At 45.1% G+C, this 25,708-nt stretch overlaps 1 protein-coding gene and 1 long non-coding RNA gene across 6 annotated transcripts in view; one reads left to right on the forward strand and one right to left on the reverse strand.

The window, feature by feature from the left end:
- The window catches only part of LOC309610184, a 281,821-nt gene that overhangs the window by 187,896 nt on the left and 68,217 nt on the right, over positions 1-25,708 (forward strand). The window lies entirely within an intron of this gene.
- PACSIN2 (protein kinase C and casein kinase substrate in neurons 2) overlaps positions 1-25,708 on the reverse strand; it is a 136,538-nt gene that overhangs the window by 44,226 nt on the left and 66,604 nt on the right. The window lies entirely within an intron of this gene.

Here is a 25,708-nt window from a genome sequence, read left to right on the forward strand (position 1 = left end):
TCACACAGTGGCAACTTGGTAATTTTCCCTGTCAGTGCAGGGACCTGTTTCTCACCAAAGCACTGTGCTCAGTGACTGCGACATTCCCAAGATCAAGGCCAAGCTGACTCCACCGGCACCCCGTGTAGCCACAGCCCAATGTGCAATGACTGCAGTCAGCTCACCTATCTGCGTGTGTGTTGTTTAGAGTTGCTTCTAATGCAGAACCAGCTCCCCCGCACAGATTCTCAGCTCTTGTTCCCCATCTCCCCACTTACACATTCTCCAAGCTTATATATGAATGTCATTAAGTAAATGCCATAATCTAAGTAAAACAAAATCAGTAAGGCCAATCTCTTTCTGTAAAATTGTGCAAGGCCTTCCATTTATATTAATAAATGACTTTTGGAAGCTCTGTGCCACCACTTCACTTCTGACTTGTAATAATTCAGAATTGATGACACTTCCCTTCTGAACCCTCAAAGCAGATCTGTTCAGTCTCCTCTAAGAAGTCAGAAGTCAGCAAAGACATTCAAAGTCCTAGAGAGGAAACCGAGGCAAGGCATAAAAAAAACCCAAGTAGACATAGAGAGTAAGAGGAAGAACTGAAGATCTCCTGCCCAAAGAGTTAGTGAGGTAATGTAGATGAAAGCCTAGGATGGTGGCAATCAGGAAAGCTCAGATTCACAAGCTCTACCACTGATGAGCTAGGTGACTGTGGGAAAGCCATTCTGTTCTCTGAGGCCCCGCTTCCTGAGCTGTGTTCTACCAGGTTTGAGCGAGGGTTAGACGAAATGGTGCATGAAGGCCCCAGGATCCCAGGTTGCAGCCCACGGCAGGGCCTCCCTCAGTGGGAGCCTCGCCCTGGGCCAACACCCTTGGCTCCAAGTGTCCTCACTCTTTCCTTCAGCTCCACATGACAGTCGTAAGGCAGACAGGAAAAAAAGAGGGGCCTGGGGGACCAGGGTCTGTACCACAGAGGAAAACCCAACTGGTATTAAAGCACCAGTTGACCTGAAAACTCATCTCTGACATTCACAGAGCAACACCAACTTCTGCGGGGCTTGAGGTCAGGCCGCCGCGGTCGCCCAAGCGGAATTCTCAACCAGCATCTCCCCAGGTCCCCCTTTCCTGCCCTGCAGTAGGGGTCCTGCCCAACCCTCCACCCCTCCCAAAGCACCCTGTACCAACCTCAGTGATCCTGGTCTCTCCTGGGTCTCTTCTCCCTCTCTGATAACCCCCTCTCCTTCTCCCCATCACTGGCACGCCCCATGGTCCATTCTTGAGGCTCTCCCTGTACCTCCCAGCAATGTTTCATCCCTTCCTATGACTTCAAATGTCACCCATATGTGGGAAGCAGCGGCACCTCTTCCAAGAGTCAGCCCCTCAATAAAATAAGAATGAGAATATTTTTCTCACAGGACTGAAGGAGGATTAGAGACAGGGAATCAAAGTCATGTGGCATACATCTGACACCCAGTGGTAGCCATTGCTCTTAAAATCACCACCCAGCAAACCACCAAAAGGTAGTGAGAAATGCCAGTGACTGGGGCTGGATTTGCTTTTTGTTTTCCCATGACTGTTGCTACTGGGATAAGCACTTGTACGAGGCTTCCCCTACCACCCTGATACTATCACCAGCCCTCCTTCACTCAGCAATGGGGAGGCCAATCATCACCTAATGCCTGGGAAGACATTCTCATGAGCCAGACACTGCACTAAGTGCCTTGCATGTGCTGGCAATCTGCAAGGGTGCTGACCTAGGATGAGCTTCCACTGAGGGAGGCCCTGCCATGGGCTGTGACCTGGGGCCCTGGGGCCTTCATTTAACCCTAATGACAACCCTCTGAGGGAAGTGTTAGAATCATGCTCCTTGTTAAAGGGATCCTGAGTCACAGGAAGGGTAAGGAGCTGGGCCAAGTGGTGGAGTTGAGATCTGAATAAAGGCAGGTTCACACCAGCCATGCTCTTAACCACTGACAGTAACCACCTCAGTGCTGAGCTCAAATCTTCTAGAACATAAAATGTGAAAAACAAAACACTTGCTGCTGTTTCTTTATGAGTTACTACTGAAGTCCAGTCCTCACGGACAGTCTGCTGATCTTAGCCTTCAGATGCATGTGAGTTGTAACACTGATTTTAATCTGATTTCCCTCACTAATGTCTTGTATAAATTATATGCGTTGCCCTATGCCCTACCTTTTCATTGCTTAATGGTGCCACCTGTTGCATGAATATTCTTAATTTTAATATAGTCTAACTTCTCAAATATTTTCTATTATAGTTAGTGCTTTTTATGTTCTGTTTAAGAAGTCTTTTCTTGGGCTTCCCTGGTGGCGCAGTGGTTGAGAATCTGCCTGCTAAAGCAGGGGACACGGGTTTGAGCCCTGGTCTGGGAAGATCCCACATGCCGCGGAGCAACTAGGCCCGTGAGCCACAACTACTGAGCCTGCGCGTCTGGAGCCTGTGTTCCGCAACAAGAGAGGCCACAATAGTGAGAGGCCCGCGCACTGCGATGAAGAGTGGCCCCCGCTTGCCACAACTAGAGAAAGCCCTTGCACAGAAACGAAGACCCAACACAGCCAAAAATAAATAAATTTAAAAAATAAAACAAATAAAATAACAAATGTTCAAGTACAATTGGTGTCTAAAAAAAAAAAAAAGAAGTCTTTTCTTATGCTGAGGTCATAAAGATATTCATTTACCTTTATTATCTTTTAAATGGTTTTGTTTTGGTTGGTTTTTACTTTTCATACCCAGAAATTAATTTTGTATGTGATATGATATACAAGTTTCATTTTTTTCCATATGGATATCCAACTGTTCCAGCATGATTTGTTAAAAAGAGCTTCTTTACTTCCGTATTCTGCAGTGCCACCATTGTCCACAGATGTGTGGATCTTCACGTAGGCTCCCTATTCTGTATTCTGTCTGTTCTTGTGACAATACCACATTGTCTTAATTACCACAATCTTATAAGAATTCTTGGCATCTAGCAGAAGAAGTCCTCCGACTTTATTCTTCAAGAGCGGCTTGGCTATGCTTGGACGTATGTACACATGTATTTATTTAGCTGCACCGGGTCTTAGTTTCGGCATGGGGGATCTTTTAGTTACAGCATGCGGGATCTTTAGTTGCGGCATGGGGGAATCTTGTAGCTGCGGCATGAGGTCTCTAGTTCCCTGACCAGGGATCGAACCCAGGCCCCCTGCATTGGGAGCATGGAGTCTTAACCACTGGACCACCAGGGAAGTCCCACGGCCCTCTGCATTTCCATATACACCTTAAAATCTCCTTGTTCAGTTCCAACCAACCAACCAACCAACTAACTCTGCTGGGATTTTGATCAGGATCTCGCTGAATCCTCAGACCACTCTGAGTTAATGGACAACTTTACAGTACTGAGCCTCCTAATCCGTGGAATGTATTTCATTTATTCAGGCCTTCTTTAATTTCTCTCAGTATGGATCTGTACTTTTTATAGAGTTCACGCACACCTTTGGTCAGTGTACTACTCAGCATTTAATATGACATTGATATTATAAATAGTATTTTAAAGTTTTTTTCACTTTGTTTATTGCTAACATATAAAGCAACTGATTTTTGTATACTTAATCATGTATCCACCAACTTTGCACTATTTATTTCCTTTTTTTGTACTTATTATTTCTAATTATCTATAAATTCATTTGGATGACCTATACACACATTCATATCATATTCAAATAATGACAGTTTTATTTCTTCCTTTGCAATTCTTAGGGCTTTTATTTCTTTTCCTTGCTTTTTTGCACTGGAGAGGACTTCCAATAAAATGTAGAGATCCTTTCTGGTCTCAAAGATGAAGTATTCAACAGTTCACCATTAAGTATAATGTTTGCTATAGGACTTTTTTTAAAATATCACTTTGCAGGTTAAGAAAGATTCCTTCTACTACAATTCTACTAAGAGCTTTTATCACATATGGATGTTTGTGTAAGATTGGATTTATTTTTCCTTAAATGTTTGGCAGAATTTGTCAGTGAAATAATCTGGGCCTGGAGTTTTCTTTAAACAGTTCTTTTTTTTTTTTTTAATTTATTTTATTTATTTATTTTTGGCTGTGTTGGGTCATCGCTGCTGCGCGCGGGTTTTTCTCTAGTTGCGGCGAGCGGGGGCTACTCTTCGTTGCGGTGCGTGGGCTTCTCATTGCGGTGGCTTCTCCTGTTGCGGAGCACGGGCTCTAGGCATGTGGGCTTCAGTAGTTGTGGCTCACGGGCTCTAGAGCACAGGCTCAGTAATTGTGGCGCACGGGCTTAGTTGCTCCACGGCATGTGGGATCTTCCCGGACCAGGGATCGAACCCGTGTCCCCTGCATTGGCAGGCGGATTCGCAACCACTGCGCCACCAGGGAAGCCCTCTTTAAGCAGTTCTAATGACAGATTCTAGTTAAAAAGTAGAAGACTAGTCACGTATTTTCTATTTCTTTGTGATGATTTTGTAAAGTTGTGGTTTTCTAGAGAATCCAGTTCATTTTTTCAAATATATTAGCAAAAAGCTGTTCATATTATCCTCTTATGATCATTTTAAAGACTGAAAGACCTGTAGTAATGTTCCCCTTTTCATTCTTGACATTAGGTTTTTGTGCCTTTTCTCTTCATCAGTCTCATCAAAGGTTTATTGATTTTTGTTCTTTTTTTCAAAGAATCAACTTTTTTTTTTTTTTTTTTTTTTCCCCAGCCGCGCCGGATGGCTTGGTGGGATCTTAGTTCCCTGATCAGGGATTGAACCCGGGCCCCTGGCAGTGAGAGGACCAAGTCGTAACCACTGGACTGCCAGGGAATTCCGCAAAGAATCAACTTTTAGCTTTCTTTCAGCTGTCTATTGAATATTTGTCCTCTTTTTCCTTGATTTTTTCCCTTTATTATTTCCTTTCTTCTACCATCTTTGGGTTCAAGTTGTTCTTTTCCTAACTTCTGGAAATTAAAGCTTAATTCATTAATTTTCAGCCTTTCTTTTCTAATGTATGCATTTAAAGCTATAAATTTCCTTCTAAGCACAGTGTTTTTTTGTGTGTCTTTTGTTTTTGTTTTTACTATTTATTTTTTTATTTAGGCTGCGCCAGGTCTTAGTTGTGGCATGCATGCAGGATCTAGTTCCCCGACCAGGGATCAAACCCAGGCCCCCTGCATTGGGAGCACAGAGTCTTACCCACTGAACCACCAGGAAGTCCCTAAGCACAGTTTTAGCTATATTCTACAATCTCATTTATTTTTTCATAAGAGTCCCACGAGGTAGGCATATTTATTTTCTTTTCTGAAGATGTGAAACTAAAGGTCAAGTAACTTTAAAAAAATTTTTTTATCGAAGTACAGTTGATTTACAATGTTGCGTTAATTTCTACTGTACAGCAAAGTAATTCAGTTATGCATATATATACATTCTTTTTTATATGCTTTTCCATTATGGTTTATCACAGGATATTGAATATAGTTCCCTGTGCTATACAGTAGGACCTTGTTGTTTATCCATTCTATATATAACAGTTTGCATGTGCTAATCCCAAACTCCTAATCCATCCCTCTCCCATCCCTCCTCCCCCTGGCAACCACAAGCCTGCTCTTTATGTCTGTGAGTCTGTTTCTGTTTCATAGATAGGTTCATTTGTGTCATTTTTTTAAAATTTATTTTAAAAAATATTTTATTTATTTATTATTTATTTATTGGGCTGCATTGGGTCTTAGTTGTGGCATGCGGGATTTTTCGTTGTGACGCACAGGCTCTTCGTTGCAGCACATGGGCTTCTCTCTAGTTATGGCGCACAGGCTCCACAGCGCGTGGGCTCTGTAGTTTGCGGCACACGGGCTCTCTAGTTGAGGTGTGCAAGCTCAGCAGTTGTGGCACGCGGGCTTAGTTGCCTGCAGCATGTGGGATCTTAGTTCCCCAATCAGGTATTGAACCTGCGTCTCCCACATTGGAAGGAGGATTCTTGACCACTGGACCACCAAGGAAGTCCCTCATTTGTGTCATATTTTAGATTCCACATATAAGTGATATCATATGGTATTTGTCTTTCTCTTCCTGACTTACTTCATTTAGTATGATAATCTCTATGTCCATCCATGTTGCTGCAAATGGCATTATTTCATTCTTTTTTATGGCTGAGTAATATTCCATTGAATATATATATACCACATCTTCTTTATCCATTCATCTGTCAATGGACATGTAGGTTGTTTCCATGTCTTGGCTATTGTGAATAGTGCTGCTGTGAACTAAGGGGTACGTGTATCTTTTGTTTTCTTGTTTTTGTTTTTTAAAAATATTTATTTATTTTGGCTGCACCGGGTCTTAGTTGTGGCATACGGGATACTTTGTTGTGGCATATGGGATCTAGTTCCCCGACCAGGGATCGAACCCCGGTCCCCTGTATTGGGAGCATGGAGTCTTACCCACTGGACCACCAGGGAAGTCCCTGCATGTATCTTTTGAATTATAGTTTTGTCTGGATATATGCCTAGGAGTGGGATTGCTGGATCATATAGTAGTTCTGTTTTTAGTTTTTTTGAGGAAATCTCCATACAGTTTTCCATAGTGGCTGCACCAACTTACATCCCCATCAACAGTGTAGGAGGGCTCCCTTTTCTCTACACCCTCTCCAGCATTTGTTATTTGTACACTTTTTAATGATGGCCATTCTGACTGGTACCTCATTGTAGTTTTGATTTGCATTTCTCTAATAATTAGTGACCTTGAGCATCTTTCCATGTGCCTGTTGGCCATCTGTATGCCTTCTTTGGAGAAATGTCTATGTAGATCTTCTGCCGATTTTTCTATTGGCTTGTTTGGTTTTTTGTTGTTGAGTTGTATGAGCTGTTTGTATATTTTGGAAATTAAGCCCTTGCTGGTTGCCTCATTTGCAAATATTTTCTCCCAGTCTGTAGGTTGTCTTTTTGTTTTGTTTATGGTTTCCTTTGCTGAACAAAGGCTTGTAAGTGGGTTCCATCTTTTTTTTTTTTTTGCTTTTATTTCTAATGCCTTGGGAGACTTACAGGTCAAGTAACTTGCTCAAAATTATAAATGGTGACAAATGGTGAAATCAAGGTTCAAAACCAGGTTCTGTGCTTCTAAAATTCAAGTTCTTCCTATTATAGTACATTACATATAATTAGTAGTTTATAGGTATTATGAATAAAATGCTATGAAAATATCAAGAAAGCAAAGTCGGGTCTTTTCCTCCACAGGATGTGGGAAAAGCTAGAAAGGGACTTACAGGCAAATAGGCTCTGCTGAGGTACACAGGAGAAGGGCTTCCTATCTGTAAGCAGGGGAAGAGGGGAGGGGCAAGAGGGATTGACAAGATGGGTTAACAGAGGCCAAGAAAATCTCATCTGCCCCTGGAAATCCATGATTGGTGATTTTATAAAAGTAACAGAATCAGCTCTCAGCCTTCAGGGCTCACTCAAGAAATGTTCTCCATGATGAACAGTTAGATCCATTCTTTTATGACCAGGATTTGACTGGCATCACGATCAACCACTATCCCTGGGTCCACATGACCTCTTGAGTCATACCAGCGATAGCCAAGCTCAGAGACGGTCAGGAAGGGACTGGAAGAAAAGAGCACAGAAAGCATCTTGTGGCTTAATGACACACTGGTCTTGTGTCAACTTAAAACTGGAAAGAAGGGAAGACCTGTCATCCTCAGCTGCTCTTGGGGAGCCTCATTCATGCATTCAACAAAGATCTAAATTTCAAGAACTGAACTAGTGCTGGGAATACAAACAGCTTGTAGGCTAGACCTCAATTTCTTTTAAGTAAAAATGAAAAACTAGACTAGAATAATGGGAAAATCAGGAGATACTCAAATGTTAAATTTGTCAAACACAAACAGAATACTCTTTGCCCTTTTAGCACTGTAATTAAAGTGAAATTGGTAGTAAATGCTTGATGACAATCTAAATAAAATCACAGGATATCTGCTCTACAAATTTATATAAGACAAGAGAAACTGTGATACTCAATGCTATGGGGTCTTAATGTACCAATCAACTTGCAATGTTTTTTCTTTTAATGTATTTGTAACTTAAAAAAACAAAAATAACCCATGTTTTCCATAGAGGACTCAGAGAAGAGAGTTTGGGAGAGAAAGGAAGAACAGGAAGAAAGATTATCCATAGTTCCATCACTCAAAGACAACACAATGCATGCTCTTCCCTCAAAGCTTATTTCCAGTCATCACTTAATTCCCTCCTTAAAGTGCGAAGTGGGGTGGGAATAGGGGTGGACATGTGTGAATAGGGGGCTTGGAGCTGCAGACAAATAAGTCTAAGGTAAGAGGAGAGGGCACAGGGCACAGCCTACACACAAAGAGAAAAATAAGATTTCTGAACAAAGCCCCCGAATGTCCAGCCACACACTGGCGCTCTGTTCTAGTGTGTGCAGGTTCACTTTAGTATGCCCCCCTCCTGAGGGGGGACCAGCTGCAGACCAGGTCGCACCCCAGGAGCACTCTCAATCCCATAGTGAAACCAAGGCCACCAAGGAAGGAACTAGAAGAGCTGCCTAATGGCACCACTCAGGTGTTCAGTAACTATCTAATGACTGAAAGACGGCCCCAAAGAAGGCTCCCTGGGCTGAAGTCAGCCATGTCTGTGTCAAGTAAAGCAAGCCTGCTTCAACCAGGTGTGGTTCTGTTGCTCCACCTGGAGCCCAGGGTAGGCATAAACCAACATCTAAGCAGCTTCCACATACCAGGCACATCTTAGCACCAGCTTTAGACATATTATTTTTGTTCCTCAAAAACCCTGCAAAAGTGAATTACTGTGCCCATTTAACAGGAAGGCAACCGAGGTGCAAACCATTCAAACCATTCGTCAAGGGCCCCACAGCTTGCAAATGCGAGGCCGTGACTCAACCCAGCCTGTCTGACTCCATACTGCCCAACCCCAGCAGGACACCTCAACTCCAGCCTGAGTCATTCCCAGCTCTGGGAACCCTGCTCGGCTGGGAGGCTGCTCCCTAGAAAGGGGGCTTGATTCTCAGAGCTGTCTTATTAAGGGCCAAAGACCCTGACGTGTCAGGGAATATCACTCAGAATTTTTTTTTCCACACACAAACATCCTTAACCATAAAAATGAACCTGGTTTCAGTACACTCTGGGTAAAGAAACACGTAAGTTGGGGAACCTGAGGCTTCTGAGGGCAACAAGAGAACGTGCAGACTCTGCTTCAAAGGGAGATCAGGTTGGGCACATTTCCTAGTTCTGCTTCCTTCATTCTTTCAGGGTCTTAAAAGACATGCTATGGCACAAGTCGGTCTCTAATGCCAAATGGTACTGAATGCTCCTAAGATACATTTATCAATGCCAACAACATAAATGTATATTTAATAATTAATTGGGTGCGTCTCAACAGGAAGGTGAAGTTCCTCAGAAGACAGTGTGAGGATGGGTGGAAAACAAGTCTTAGCTTCACCTCTGGGAAGCCAGCCCCCTATCCCTCCAGACGGCCCTGTCCGCCTCTGTAAGGCAAGGGCATCACTGGTGCTCCTGCCCTCCCGAGTATGAAGAGGCTCAGGGGTGGTAACGGATGTGGAAGAACTTTGGGAAAGTGCAAAGTGACAGACAAGTGAGTTAGTACTGCTCTTCCCAAGGACAGGTACTGAGTCTGGCACTTCCGTAGTATATTTCAGACTGTCTAGCACCCAGCAGTTGACTGACTATGTCTCCCTAAAGAAACTGAACTACAGTACTCGACGATAATGCTGAATGAGTTCAGTTACCTCGGAACACACGCTGCACGTGAGGGAGAGCACTCCTGTCGGACACTCTTCCTGCGCATGGACCCGGTCCTGATTCTATCTTGTGGGCTACACTGCACACCAAACACGCTGAAACAGGCTTTTACACTCTAACCTGGTGATAGGAGAATGCCATCTGAATCCCAAACAACCGCTCTGAAATGAACTTTTAGGATGAGGTAGTGTATACTGAGTTATTCTTGATCCCTTCCCATCACAACAGGAGAAACAGACAAGAAAATATGTTCCCCATGTATTTCCTTCAACTCTGTTTCTCTCCCCCAAATCACACTAAAACAGCCAGTTCAAGAGAGGTGCACACATCTCTCCCTCCCTGCCCCTAAGGGCCCACTAGGTTGACAAGAAGGAACCTGTAACAGTGCAGCAACAGAGCAGCAGGGAGGATGTGCTAGAGGAAAGCAGACAGGTCTGGGCTGGGAGGAAACTAAGAAAACCATCCCAGAGGCCAGGGTGGGGACGAGCCTTCCCAGGGCAGGGGTGCCGAACAGAGCTGGGGGAGGGGGGACTGAGAAGCAACCATCACAGTAATTTTTAAAACTGCACTTGTGACCATCGAGCCCAGACACCCTTCAGGGAGGCCCACCTGGGGCCTTGCCCAGCCTCTGCTGAAACGCAGACATCCTCCCTCTTAAGGCAGCGGCCAACAGGGAAACCCGGATCAGCTTCCTAATCAACCCTCTTCTTCTCTCATGAACATGAACTGATAACCAAGGATCTTCAACCATTAAATAAATAATAATGAAATAAAAACCCAAACCATGAAAGAGTAGGACCAGGATAAGCAGGACGACTTTTACTTTGAATTGATCTCTGGGGAAAACACAGATATTTCAGGGAACAAGAGAGAAATTCTAATAAACGCTGGTAAGAATTCTCCAAGAAAGTCAAGGGTTATTGTACCCGTAAAACAGGAACAGGCTGCTATGACAAAGGAGTGATTAGGTAGTAAGTAAATTTTTTTTCTTAATTTTTAAGAACCTTATTACCAAAATAAACATTTTAATGTTTGGTGTGTATAATAGAATGACAAGATTAAAGAGGAAGCTAGTGACCTAGATGACAAGATCACAGGAACCTCCAGTCACATAAAACAGGGGGAGTAAGAGGCTGGTCAAGGGACAGGGAGGAGCCAGGCTGGAGGTCTCGCAGGCGGGGAGGCGCAGGGGAAGCCCTGGACTGCAGGCTCTGCCATGTGTCTCACTTACCACTCGGCTCTAGTGTCCCCCAGTGCTGCACACAGCAGGTGCTCAACCAAGATCTGAGTGAGTGAATAGCAGGTGGGGATTTCCAACCTCTCCCTCCTTTTCTGAGGCTTCTGGGAGGAGCGCAGCTCCGCTGTGGCCACTCAGGGAACTGCTGGTCATCAGTGGAGTGGGCAGGCCCTCAGGCAGGCTCCTCTCGGAGACTTTAAAATTCCAGTTGCACAAGGGGTAGGGGCAGTGTGTTTCTGCCCATTGAAGGTGTAAAAGCAACAAATTTGAGACTTGAGAGCAAGAAAATCCTAAGTGTAAAGATGTACAAATCATCCCCCCTCCCCCTTCCCCTCCCAGTCCTGAAAAACACATTCGTGGTCCCCCATGTGTGTCCTGGGAACACAGTAGGCCCTCAAAAGATACTTGCTGAATACATTCAGGAATCCAGGAATGACCGAGGTGAGGGAAATGGTTCCCAGATCTCTGGATTCCAATGACTTCTGCCACTGATGTAAGTAAACACCGTGAGTCAGAGCCATTCCCAAAATGGTGCACAGAGTATCAGAGGTTAACGGAGGCTGCCAAGGGTGCCCTGGGTCCAGGCTGGGAGCTGGCATAACATCTTTCCTCCCCTCCGGGCCTGATAACACATATATCAAGTAAAGAAAGGTACAAATTACATAAGTACATTCAGCTCCCCCTTAATGCCCTTAATTCATTCCAAGAAATAAAAACAGAACAGGTCATTAGGCCAAAAGGATATTACTATAAAGCAAGAACATTCCGAGGGGAGGCACATGTTGCTCATCTCTCTGAAAGTCAGCCTTGGAGAAGCCATCTCTAATCTCTGTAACTGCAGAAGGCAGCACAGAAGGAAGGCGTCCTCACTGCTGCCCACATACAACGCTGGCCTGGCCTGTGCTACCCTGCAGACCTCGCCGTGAGCACACACTGAATCTAAGGTTTGTTCCTCCTTCATTATCCAGGGTGGGAAATTCTTCACTCATTAGAAGTGACTACAATTTCTTCTAAGCCACTGTTTGGCCTGGAGTGAGGGGAGGATCAATCCTTAAGCAAGGAGTGGATTTACCCATTCATTCTACAAACAGATGTTTGAGTACTTACTATGTGCCAGGCACTCTTCTAAGTCCAGGGTTTGGAGCAGTGTACAAGACAGACACGGCCCCTGCCTGCCTGGGCCTGACGTCCTAATAGGGCAGACTGACACACAGTAAAGTAAAAACAGCCACGAGTGTGAAAAGGGCTAGAACGGAGGTAAATAAGGCGTTATGAGAGAGTGGAGGGAAGAACGGGGGGAAGGACTTGTGAAGGTAGAATGGTCGGGAGGACCCAAGGTGGAGAGCAAGTGGGGGTGTGAAGGACGGGGAGGGGCCTTTCCAGCAGAGGGAGGCCCCAGGGAACAAAGGTGGCTGTTCCAGTCCCAGCAGGGCAGGAGCCCACAGGCTTGCCTGAGGTGCCACTGAGGACGCCAGGGAGGAATGGTCGCGTCACTGGTGAGCTGCGTGGTAACTCAGATCTTATATCTGTGCTAGCAGACAAAAATTCAAGCCTCAAGTGCTTGTAAGATATGCTACTGAAAACCAAGCACGTATATACGCATAGTCTTCCATACCTGTCTGTACCTGTGCTGCCTCTCAACATGTGATATATTTAACCGAAGAGAAACACCTAGCCTTTGACCCAACTATTTCTTCTAAAACTTCTCCTACAGATAAACTTACCCAAGGATTACAGGTAGATATTCACTGTGGCACTGTTTTCAATAGCAAGAAAAATAAGACGCTGAAAACCACCTCACTGTCCATCAAGAGTCGCAAGTGCTGATACACCTGTGGAGTGGAACACAGGCAGCCAGAGGAGAGAGAGGGCGGGGAACTGCGTGTACAGACGCGGAAGAATGACACATCGGTGTTCCCCCATATCAAGCGGAATCAGTGGGTTGTAGCACGGTGATATAATCTGATCCCACTGTATTAAAACACAGTTAGGTACCCACCAAAGTGTGCCAACGCACAGAAAGTCCCAGTGGGGTCTCAGACTTGGGGGGGGGGTTGGACTTTCACATTTCACCTCGTTCTAACCTGTTTGAAAATTTTGACTATCACCATGTAATACTTTTAGGATACAGCAACTAGTTAATAAAAAATACCCTACTTTGTTTCGTTAATGGCCTGTGCTGGAATGAAGGAGGGGGCCCTGTGTGCCACGTGACTGCACCACAGCCTCGAGAGAGGACTGACCACCCCCTCTTCAGAGGTGCCCGAAGCCCCCGCCCCGGCACCGCTCCGTTGCATAACCGCAGTCATCTCCCAGTGGTGTCCTGGCTCCCCCACTGCCCTTCAGTCTATTCTCAACACAGCGACGCTTTCAAAACTCAAGTCAGACCACAGAGCAGTCACTCAGTAAAAACTTGCTAGATGAATTCAGGAGGAGAAAAGTTGAACTGAAAAGTCTGGGTAGTTTTGATTCATACAGACTGAAGATCCACAGATGGAAAATACTTGGGGCATTTATGTGAAGATGCTTTAACTCTAGTGGTTAGAACTCTCTTACAAACACTCTGCACATGTTAAACTAAACCACAGCTGGGTTTAGTAACCACCGTGCGGGACGCGTGGCTCAGTCCCGGCTGTCTACCAGCAGCCACACAGGAAGCCCTTCTCCTGCTCAGCCACGGGGCCTGACCACCATGGGCGCCCACAAGCTCCTGGGTCCTCTCCGCCTCCAGCTCAGGCTATTCCTGTACGTCTAGTCAGTCCCTCCTGAGAAAGGACGGGCTTTCCTGCTTCTCTCTGGCCCTCAAGCCACCTCCCACCCGGCCGGTGTCCAGGGAGTAGGGCCTGAGGTAATACACTCCTTTGCACCATTAGCAAAGCAGGAACGCTTTTTTTTAATGGCTCAAATGTCCAGCACAGACTATTTTGTTGCCAACGATTTCATCTGGAAAAGTGAACATTCCTCAAAGGAAGAGATAGAGATCGGCAAATAAAGTGACTTATATCTCTGGAACATTGTGTAGTGCATTGACTTCAACAATGGAAAGCAGCTTGTGCACCGCGAGATGCTCAGTTTTAAAGGCTGCCCACTCCAAGGGAAGCACACGCCACACCTCGGCAAGTCCCAGGCCCCGGACGGGGCGGGGAGGGTCCTCCAGAAGCACCTACAAGTGCGGGCAGTGTGGGCCGAACACACTCAAAGGTACTTCCAGAGACGAAAACAACAGTCAGCATCTCTCACAGACAAAGTTGGTGCTGCTGTGAAAACCACCTCCTGAAACTAGTAAAGGATTCGCAACCACTTGATGGCACAGAACTACCTGCTGCGAACTGAAGTAAGAGCTGGTGAGAGGAAGGGGAATTTCAAGAACTCTATTAGGACACAGAGCCATTCTGCCAAAAACAAACATGGCTCAGACCCTGGAATGTCACAGTTCAGAAGAAAAGACAAAAAGAGTGGGGGAAAAAAACACATCTTATTTTGTTTAGTCAACACTACAGGGCCTCTTCCTCTCACAGAAAAAAATCATGTTGGGTTAGGTTAAAGAAAAACAAAATTTTCTAAACAGGGAAGCTATTCCACAGTATCAAATGTGGCGCTGCTTTGGTTCAGCACAGCATCAGTTCCAAAGCAGGTGCGTTCCCACTCAGGTGTGACCACCCGGCTGCCGTAGCTTTGCTCATTCAACCCGCCCTGTACTGCTAAGCCCGTGACAGTTTCAAGCCCAAATGTCTATTCTTTTGGTCACCACAGGGCCGTCAAAACCAGTGAGGGCTCCTCGTGGCGGGGCTCTGCTCTGCTAGCCTTCATTCTCATTACTCAGCCCTTTCTTCTCCTGTCATCCACTGTCTGTCTGTGCTGCAGTCACGGCCAGCAAGCCACCTTGAGCACCTCCCCTGCTGTCCACGCCGTCTCCCCATCACTCCTAACGGCTATACAGCATCGCGTCTTGGCCCCGCATGACCACGCCAGGCCCTCACAGTCACACCTCGGGGGTTTGGGTCTTTCCCAGTCAGAGCCAAGACTGGGGGAATGTCACGGTACATACAGCTTCCCACTCTGTCCAGTTACTTCACTGGGGGCTCTGGGCTCACACGTTCTAACGATATTTGGTGAACCTCTCAAATACAGTTTAAAAAGCAGGAGTTCAATCTGACATCCTCAATCTACATTTAAGGGGGCGATTACACACGCATGAGAAAGGATGGAAAGACACCCTGAGAGGCACGGAGAAAAAATGACCCCAAAACACACCTTGGCCTTTGGGGTCTTACTTGTTTCACACAATGAATCTGAGGATTTTTTTTTTTTCTTTCTTTCTTTCTTTCTTTCTATTTATTTATTTGTTTCTTTGTTTGTTTGTTTGGCTGCGTTGGGTCTTTGTTGCTGCATGCGGGCTTTCTCTTAATTGCGGCGAGCGGGGGCTACTCTTCGTTGCGGTGTGCAGGCTTCTCATTGCGGTGGCTTCTCTTGTTGTGGAGCACAGGCCCTAGGCGTGCGGGCTTCAGTAGTTGTGGCACACGGGCTCAGCTGCTCCGTGGCATGTGGGATCTTCCCGGACCAGGGCTCGAACCCATGCCCCCTGCATTGGCAGGCGGATTCTTAACCACTGCGCCACCAGGGAAGTCCCTGAGGATATTTTAGGAGATGAAATAGCACCAATAATATTACACATGAATAAGAAATGGACAGAAAAAGGAAAAGAATAAGCTCGTGTGAAAAGGAGACTTAGCTGCAGTGGGGACAAATGAGCCTCATCACAGCTTCTGACTTCTCCCTTGGTAAATACAGAAATCAGATTGGCTGTGGTTTTTTGTTTGTTTTTAAAAAGCTTCAAGTAAATAAACATTTATGAAACTTATAAATATGAAATTCCTTTGATGTATACATTTGCAGAGTGTTCAGGACTCACTCCATTCAGCCTTACCTGGACACCTGTTATCCACGCATGGATATCCTGGTGGACCGATGTCCTTTAATCTTAGTGGGATGTTGTGAATGTCTGAACACAATTAATTCCCCCCAAGAGGCAGCGATGGTGGTGGTTAATCAGTCTGGTTTAGGGATTCACTGGGTACACCTTGCTGGGAATGCCAATTTTTAAAGAAAAATACACACAGATATTCATATACCTCAAATAAACAAATGAACTTGGTAAAGCGGTACTGAACATAATTTAATTTTTGATGATTCCGAAGTCATTTTTTACTCTTACAAAGGGCTCTCAGGGCCAAAATTTAGAAGACTCGCTCCAAATTTGCCACTAAACAGCTGCGGGACCTAGGGCATTTTCTCAGCATCCCACTACCTTCACCTAAAGAGCGTGGGATTAAGCAAACTCTTAGATGTCCCTGAGTTTAAAATGTTTTAAAAGAACCTCCAGGCTTCCCTGGTGGCGCAGTGGTTAAGAATCCACCTGCCAATGCAGGGGACACGGGTTCGAGCCCTGGTCGGGAAGATCCCACATGCTGCAGAGCAACTACGCCCGTGTGCCACAACTACTGAGTCTGCGCTCCAGAGCCCGCAAGCAACTACTGAGCCCGTGTGCCACAACTACTGAAGCCCGCGTGCCTAGAGCCCGTGCTCCACAACGAGAGAAGCCACCGCAATGAGAAGCCCGCGCACTGAAACGAAGAGTAGCCCTTGCTCGACACAACTAGAGAAAGCCCGCACAGCAACAAAGACCCAACGCAGCCAAAAATAAATAAATTTAAAAAATAAATTTATAAAAAAAAAAAAAGAATAAACAGCATACTGATAAAAACAAAAAAAACACCGCCATGATTTGGGTGATCCAATCTCTCAACCTGGTTTGAGTCGATGGGAAAATTTAAGAATTACAAAATGAAAGCTTCTGACAGGTCAGGTTCAAAAGTAAATTTATCATCCTAAGTGAAGTAAATCAGACAAATACCATATGATATCACTTACATGTGGAATCTTTAAAAATGATGCAAATGAACTTATTTACAAAACAGAAACAGACTCACAGACTTAGAAAACAAACTTATGGTTACCAAAGGGGAAAGGTAGGGGGAGGGATAAATTAGGAGGTTGGGATTAACATATACACACTACTATATATACAACAGATAATCAACAAGGACCTACTGTATAGAACAGGGAACTCTACTCAATACTCTAATAACCCATATGGGAAAAGACTGAAAAAGAATAGATTTATGTATATGTATAACTGAATCACTTTGCTGTACACCTGAAACTAACACAACATTATAAATCAACTATACTCCAATATAAAATAAAAATTAAAAAAACAAAAGTAAATCTAACCTTGAAGTAACTGTATTTTATTTCTTACTGATATTCCTAACCTTAGAGACAGATGCTAAATGTATAGTGTAATGGTTTCTAATGAGATGTTAGATGAGCTTGAACACTTAAATTTGAACTAATATTCAAGTTCCTGGTATATTATATTCTGTGTAACTTAAATGTATTTCCATGTGCTTCACTGACTAAAAGAATGAAAATATTAAGCAAATGAAAGTAATAATCTTAGAAACATCACTACTAAGGCTGCAGCAGACACAGCAAAGACATAACAGCATCTGGGCAAAAGTAGGTGATGAGGGGTCATTTCAGTTATCGGTTACTGTTGCTAAGAGGGGTACTGGCAACACATGAGCTGATATAATAATTTACTGGACTAAAACGTCAAGACTGATAGGCAGCGGGATGGGTAGAAGGGAGAAAACAAGTAGGACAAAACAAGGAAACCTGCCAAACCTAGGACAGTAGGAGAAAAGACCAGGAAAAATAAGGGGCCAAAAGCTGACCGCAGTTCAGGCCGTCCTGCCCCTCACAAGGGTCCCACAGGGTCAGCATCCACGTGCCCCACAGCCACCAGACGCGCACCAGCGTGGGTGGAACTCTAACCTGGACAGTCACGTGCAGCCCAGTACCGCCTCCCACCTTTTCTTCCCTCATCCAACGTTTACAAGCCCTGAACCAGTGGCAGACACCATGGTAAGACTGGTGAGGGGTTCACAACTGCCCTTGGAGTTGTATGGGACACAGGTCCTGTCCTCACTAGATGGCAGAAATAACAGTAAGTCAATATTTATTGAGCACTTCCTAGGTGCTAGGCACCGTTCATTCTCAGAACAGCCCTACAAGGCAGCTATTATCACCCTCATTTTACAGGTGAAGAAACAAGGCACAAAAGTGTTTAAATAACTTGATCAAGGCCACAGAGGTAGGAAGTAGCAGAGCTGGGATTCAAACCCAGGCCAGGCACCCCAGAGCCTGCCCTGTAGCCGCCAGGCTACATTCCTCCTGGGTGAGACAGAGGCGATGGAAGACCGAAGGAGAGGCAGAAGGGAGGAAAATGAGCATGACTCCGACTAAACAAAAGGTTGGGGGCCTGACGGGATGGCGCTCCAACCAAGGCCCCAGTAAGGGTAGGATGTTAGCATTCACGCATTCATTCATTCAGCATTCACCAAGCACTGTGGAGGAGTCCTGTTCTGGAAGCGTGCCTGCTCAAGCAACTCAGGGTGGTTGGGGAGGGAGACAGACACATAGCCCACACCTGCCTCACTCACAGGTGTATTTCAGAGGTGGGCACAGCGGCCAGCATGACAAGGCAATAATGAGAGAAGGAATGAACAGTGAATGAATCCCTGCCACACACTAGCTAGATAACCATGGGCAAATTACTTAACCTCTCTGAGCCTCAGTTTCCTCATCTAGAAAATAAAACTAATACTTCCTATTACTCCTTGGGATTCTTGGGCGACTGAAATACCTTAGTTCAGGGTGGACATAGCTGCTCTCCACCACGGTGCTGAGGAAGGCTGGAATAGCAATGTCCAGCACAGACAGTTTCCCAGCCTGGGGACGCCAAGCTGAATCCTGAGGAGCCAGTGGGAATCAGGCAGGTGTACAGGTGCAGGGGCAGGGTGTCCCAGACAGAAGAATCCTTGGGGAAAGGGTGGGGTCGGGAAGATGGGGGTAGAGAGGGGGCACAGGCCACCCAGGCTTCAGAGAGCTAGACAGCATGGTGGGGTGCCCACCCTGAAACAGGAACAGTGAGGAAGGAAGGAGGAACTGGTGTCACACTTCTATACAAAAATCCCCATGTGGTTTAAACTTGATGAGTTTCTCATAACTTGTAATCGTCCAGCTGCTGGCTATGCTGGGAACTATTTTACACACTACTGTATTAATAATTACAAGTTTTCATTGACAGGATCATGCAGAGATCATTTTATCATTATTAACAACCAGAGTACATTTACTCACACAATACCTCTCCTCAAAAAGAACCCAGAAAACTTCACAAAATCCCAGATCACTAGGAATGCAGGTGGTATTAATAACTCTAAAATTTCAAATCTAAAATGAGAACAAACGTTTAATGTTTTTCTAAGTAACCCCAATGTTAGGTAGAACAAAAAATCTACCCTCACTTTCAATTTCTAGTCCCCTCAGGACAACCTTCAAAAATACTTAAATCCTGTCACTTCCCTGCTCCAAAACCCATCGCACTCAGAGCTAAACCCTAATTCATCACCTTTGCTACCGGTCCCATCCTGACCTGGCCCTTGCCTGCCACTTTGGCTGATCTCACCCACTGGCTGATCCTGTTCTATCTCAGCCACGATTATCTTCCTGCTGTTTCTCCAACACACTAAGCTCATCTCTGCCTCAGAGCCTTTGTACATGTTGTTCCCTCTCCTTAGAATGCTCTTCCTTGAGGTAAGTGTGTGGCCAGCTCCCTGACACCACAGGAGCCTCTGCCCAAAGATCCTGAGAGGAGCTTCCCTGACCATTCTCTCTCATCCAGCCCCACCTCCCACCACCATCACCTCTATAAGATCTATAAGATCTTTACAGTAATATACTGTTGTTAGTAATTTCATTCATGAAGCTATACAGTGACATCTCTTGGATTACATAAGAAAGAAAAAAGAGACTAGTTACTCAGATTATTAATCACAAATGCTTCTTGAGCTGAGAGCAAAACTGAATTTTTCAGTGATTCTTTAAAAGTCAATTATTCTACAATGGCCAGCTTGTATAGTCACTCAGTCGGAAGACCTTCCCACGTGGAGCCTCCTGGGCAGCCTCCAGAGCACTCAGGACCACGTTTTATTTTGGTTTTGTTGTTGGAAAAGGGGTCCTCTCTGAATCAGTGGAAGCGGCTGTGTTAGTAACCAAAGGTCCAGTCAGTGATAATACACTTTAAATTCTCAAGTATTAGGAATTGCTCTATCATTAAGTCAGCATTAATATTTATAGTAGAATTTGAAAATGTTTGGCCAGACGAATCCCCTATAATATGCCTTAGATACAGGCCCAGAACCTAGTCTGATACTAGGAAAACTTGGTTATCCCTGAAAAGTGGAAGAGGTCAAAAACTTTAAGAGACTGGAAACAAACTACCTCTACAACTCCATATTGCTCTGGGACTTCCTTTAAATCCTGAACAGTCCTTTAAGAAATACACATTTCTCAAAGCAGTAAAATTCAGAAAAGTATCTCCTTGAATAGTCCTGAAATGCCGGGAAGAGAGAGCAAGGCAAACTTCACCAGTGACTGCCAGGACCAGCACTGTTTTTCTTTTGACTGCAAACTCTTAAAACAAGAAACCTTCCCAAAGTGGAAGCCTCAATCAAGTCCAAAAATAAATGAATAAACAAATAAGAGCAAGAGAACAAACACACACTCGTGCTTAAGGAGAACCAAGAACCAAGTCTGTTGGATGTCTGGACCAAAACATCCAGTGCCATCACTTCCCAAGCAAAGGTGGCAGCTGCCTGTCTATCCTGTACGCTCACTATGGGACCTAAAGGGGAAATGGCTCCAGACAGACGCCACCGGTCCCCTGCTCAGACGGCCAATGGGCATCCCCTAATAATCTCTACCCACCCTACTCACTGCATGGTACTTCACAGAACCAAACCTTCTCTCTCCCCAAAATCTGTACTGGGAAAAACAGCTAACTTTTTCAATTTGGAGAAAAATGCTATTGCAGCTGGAGAAACATTCTTGGATATCATGAATAAGATATTCTAATTCTAAGGAATTGTAAATTTGATACTAAAGTGTGTGAAAGTATGAACAAGCAGATTTAAGGAAATATTATGAAGCCACGGTAACAGAAACCACGGAAGAAACTCCAGTTGCACAGAACTGTTTAAAAATAAACCGGATACTAAAATACCAGCAAAAAGCTACAATGACTCACACTGTTCTCCTCAAATACTTATGAGAACAGCCAGTTCTTTGACAGTCTTCCAGGCATTTTCCCCATTGGAGAAACGTGAGACAAAGAAAGTGAAAAGAAGCTTTGAAATTTTCCTCTAATTTTATGAGCAACTTGATATGAATAGGACCTTATAGGTTTTAAAGTTTGATGGGAGTATGGAAATGTACATTCATGAAGAGAGAACTTTTCTGAGGCTTTTAATAAAAGCCAAACTAATTCAAAAATAACTGAGGCCGCAGAGTGCGCTATACTAAGTGCTCAAATACTAGTAAATGTGGTAAAGAACTGCAGCACAATTTCTATCATTAATGTACAACCTTTCAAGGCATTTTGTGTGTGTGTGACCACCTTCTCCCTTTCTTCACCTGCATGAACACCCCACCTCCTTGTCTTGGACCCCATCTCCACTGCTTGTCCTTTAACTACACATACACACCTTTTAATGTGCGGCTTCACACAGAGGACCCTCTTGGACCCACACAGAGAATAAACCCACAGGTCTCTGGCCTGGGGGCCCCACATGTGCAGCAGAGTGCTGCCTGAGACTGACCTTCCTCAACAACTCCTACTCATCCTGCAAGCGCCAGTGTGAGTGTCATCTTCTCTGAGGAGCCTCTCAACCATGCCAGTGACCCTCTGCCTAGCACTGTCCCAGTATAATTCCTCCATGGAGCTATTATTTGGCTGCTATAACTCCATCTCCACAACCAGACTATTAGCTCCTGGGGGTACCCTGGTGCCTATCACAGTACCTGAAGCTCAGTGACAGTCACTGAAGGAAGAAATGGAGCCAGGGAATGAATGCATCTCTCAGGAAACCTCAGAGTCCCGGCGTGTCTGTGCCATATCCTCATTAGTCAGGACCTGGCTCCTCCCAGTTCCCCCTTCCCCAGCCTTACTCACCGTATCTCTTCTCTTCTTCTCCCACGAAAATAATTATTCTCCTGACCAAAATGCCACTCTTTCACACGCCCAAAGAGCTGTTTTGGACATACTACATACTCACCTACAATTCTGTCTGGAGTCAGAGCACCAGAAGAACTTGTTGGCGAAACAGCTTTCAACTGTTTCAGTTTGCTGTCAACTGATAAACAGTTTCAATGAAGAAACTGTACTTAGGCATCCCTTAAAATTCACTTTGCTTGTTTAGGGCTAATTTTTTAATCTTTTGCAACATAAATTATTTATCAAGTCCCATAATCACTGCGATTCCAATTTGGTTTGTTACCAAAAGCCCAGAAGAACCGCCCCAACACACACTGGCTTTGAGCCATGGAAAGTGTTGCCCACAGAGACAAAGGTCAACTTGAGAACGAGCTCACGGCAAGAAAATGGAACACACTGAGCCAATGAAAACACAGGTGACCGACCAGCAGCAGCAGCAAACACCACCAGGCCTGGACAGCAGGATCTCGATGCTCCCCGCCACTGCTGAGGAGGAGATTCCCTGTGCAGGCCGTGCGGGGCTTCGGGGGTGTCTCTGAGAGCAGCGGCTGGGAACAGGACTGGCCCAACCATCCAGGTGTGACTAGCCGTGTGCACCAAGCAAATCACATTACTGCCCTGTGCCTCTGGTTTTCCACTCATAAAACGAAGGGGGATGACCACGCACACGCTGCAGACTTCTTAACGAGGCTTAGCTTAGATAATGCAAGGAAGTGCCTGTCTCTTATGTGGCAAACGATAAACGTTGGTTCCCTTCCCTGGCTCTGGTGCAAATTTAGTGAGATGGAACAGAATGACCTTGGTCTCAGCACAAGACTCCTTGGGGCTTCGATTTCCCTGTTCATAAAGTAGGTGATCTTTAAGTCCTGCGTAGACTCTAACATGCTAAGGGGAGCCTGGGAATGCAGGCAAAGGATGGATGGGGCTGGCATTGGCTCAAAGTTTTAAGTGAAAATGTGTATTATGCATTTTGTTTCAAAACAAATGAAGAAAGATGATTTTTTTTAATAAATCAAAGCAGCAACCAAAAGGAGGTTTATTTTTAATTAAATTAGCATATATCCATTGGGAATGCATTGGTAATCTATCCACCCTACTGCTTTTATTTTCCATTCTTTCCACACCCGTAGTCACATGATGTGCTAGGGAATCTAACAGGGTATGGAGCAGACAAAAATCTCTCCACCCTCATGGAGTTTATGCTCTAGCACAGATGACTGACAAAGAAAATAAATCACACAGTAGCAGCTATGCAGAGAAATAAAGCAAGGAAATAAAGCAAGGAAGAAGGATGAGGGTGGACGTGGAAAGGAGACTGTACTTTTAAGTAGGGTGGCTAGAGCAGGTCTCACTGAAAAGGTGACATCTGAGACAAAATGCGAAGGAGGAGCCCTGAGGACCTCTAGGGAGAAGGCCCCCAGCAAAAGGAAGATCGCATATGATGGCACGGAAGGCTTGTCTGGCATGTCTGAGAAACAGTGAAACAGCTACCGAAGTATTTCCCAGGGAGGGATGACGGTGGCGGAGACCACACAGACAGCAGGAGAAACAATGATACATGAGTTTTGAAAGAATACCGAGGATAAAACAAAATGGCCTCATTCTTTCAACTTCTATCATACCACAGTGTCTACCCCAACTCCCTGACTAGGTTTCCAGGCTCAAGCATTCAACAAACATGTGCCCAGCAGCAATCGTGCCCTGTGTATCCCTGAGCTCAGCTCTCCCTGACCCAGACTTTCTCAAGACCCGCTGTGGATAAGGAGCGGGGATGTGGGCCCCAAGCCCTTTCCGCTGAAGCCACGTAGTTCTGAGAAGCAGGAAAAGTCCAGCACCCCTGCGGGTCCCACACTGTTGGGGGGCCAGCTGCATAGACATGAACCAGAGCAGCTTCTCCTCCCCACCGAGCAGTCCTGGACCCCCATCTCCAGAAGGCTCAGTCTTCCACTCAGTAACTTCAGAACGAGACCGGGAGGTGAGAAGTCTTGCCTGTTCTGTGCAGCAGACTATTCCCAAGCTCATTTCCTCACCACCCCTACCCACACATGCACAGAGTAAAACAAAATCATCTTGCTGAATGCTAGATTGAAGCTGACAATCCTAAAAACCAACACCATTGAAACTGAGCAGAATGTAAAACGTTTTTGAAGCACACCAGTCACTTCAGGTAAGTTTAGAGAAGATCATTTGAAATCACTCACTCTGGATTTGCACAAGGACTTTAGTTTCTAAATTGTTTTCTGGACTCACGAAACAGCAGAAGATATGAATAGTGAATACTCAGCTGTGAATTCCTAAGGCCTGAGAATGAAAATTAAGAGGGTTCTGTAGATCCAGAGAAAGGTGGGTCTGTCTATTTTATTTTTACAATTGGCCTGAAGAAGAAAGTAAAGCCCCAGATGCAGAAAGACCTTAATAAAGCCTCTACCTTTGGGATATGCAAGGAGGTGTTAAAAGGCTTGACCTTTCCTTTCCGATTATCTTACAGGAAATGAACTCAAATCTTAAAACTGTTCTATCACACAGCTGGCTTCAGAAGCAGTTAAGGAAGTTCTTTCTTTCAGAAGGGCTCACCGAGTATGCACTGTGTGTCAAGGACCACACCAAGCAGAGGGTGTACAAGCACGCCTGGCCCCAGACAGGCCACTTGGCAATTTCCCTGTGTCCTTCAGGCTCCGCCGTTTCCTCCTGCCACGCGCCATCTGCACAGGCTCACAAAGGTCTGTCTCCTACTTTACTTGGAATCCCACAGGGGAAGGACTCTGTTGTCTTTTATCCATGTATGATCCAAAACAGGTGCTCAAGAAATGAGATTGGACCACAAGGTGAAGGGAAGAGGAGGGGAGAGAAGAGGTGCTGAGTTGGATCTTGAAGGTTACAGAAGGTGACAGATTTTCTGTGCAAGAAATCAGTATTAAAAAATACTAGATTTGGAGTCATGTAGTCACCCTTAAAATGACTATGTTTTGCCCCTCGTGTCTTTTACATCCTAATAGCTGAAAGAAAACAAGTGATGGCCAGCTCCCTGGTCATTTTCTGATGGCTTTTCATGTTCTGGGTAATAACTGTCTCAGGTTACAGAGAATCGGCAGCAAAGGTAGGATGAGACTCCAAGTCACCTGGCCTCGGTCCAGCCTATCAGCTGCTGGTTCACCCACATGATTTAACGAGGAGCTGGAGCAAACAGAATTTAGACGTGTCCCCAAAACTCATTTTTCTTATGTAATGGAAACATGTCAGCTGACAGGTCCGAGCCTTGGACTTCTTTGCAGCGGTACTTTTTTAGACCTCTGGTTGGCAAGCACCCTGGGAACGTGGAGACTCAAGCTGAAGATTTCCCTAAGCTAAAAACTGAGTTAATGCTCCATAGGTTTAAAAATAGAGAAAGTTACTTTAAAAATGACACATTTTCAAATCTACTCCCCTCCCCACAGCTCCTATGAGGAGCCAACCCCACAGTGGGAATGGGACACATCCCCACAGGGCAATATTTTTATGAGAAATATACCCATGTTTTTAAGATTGGGGTGGGACT

This window comes from Balaenoptera borealis (genome assembly GCF_965194805.1).
Source record: "Balaenoptera borealis genome assembly, chromosome: 13".
In the NCBI taxonomy this organism is placed as follows: domain Eukaryota; kingdom Metazoa; phylum Chordata; class Mammalia; order Artiodactyla; family Balaenopteridae; genus Balaenoptera; species Balaenoptera borealis.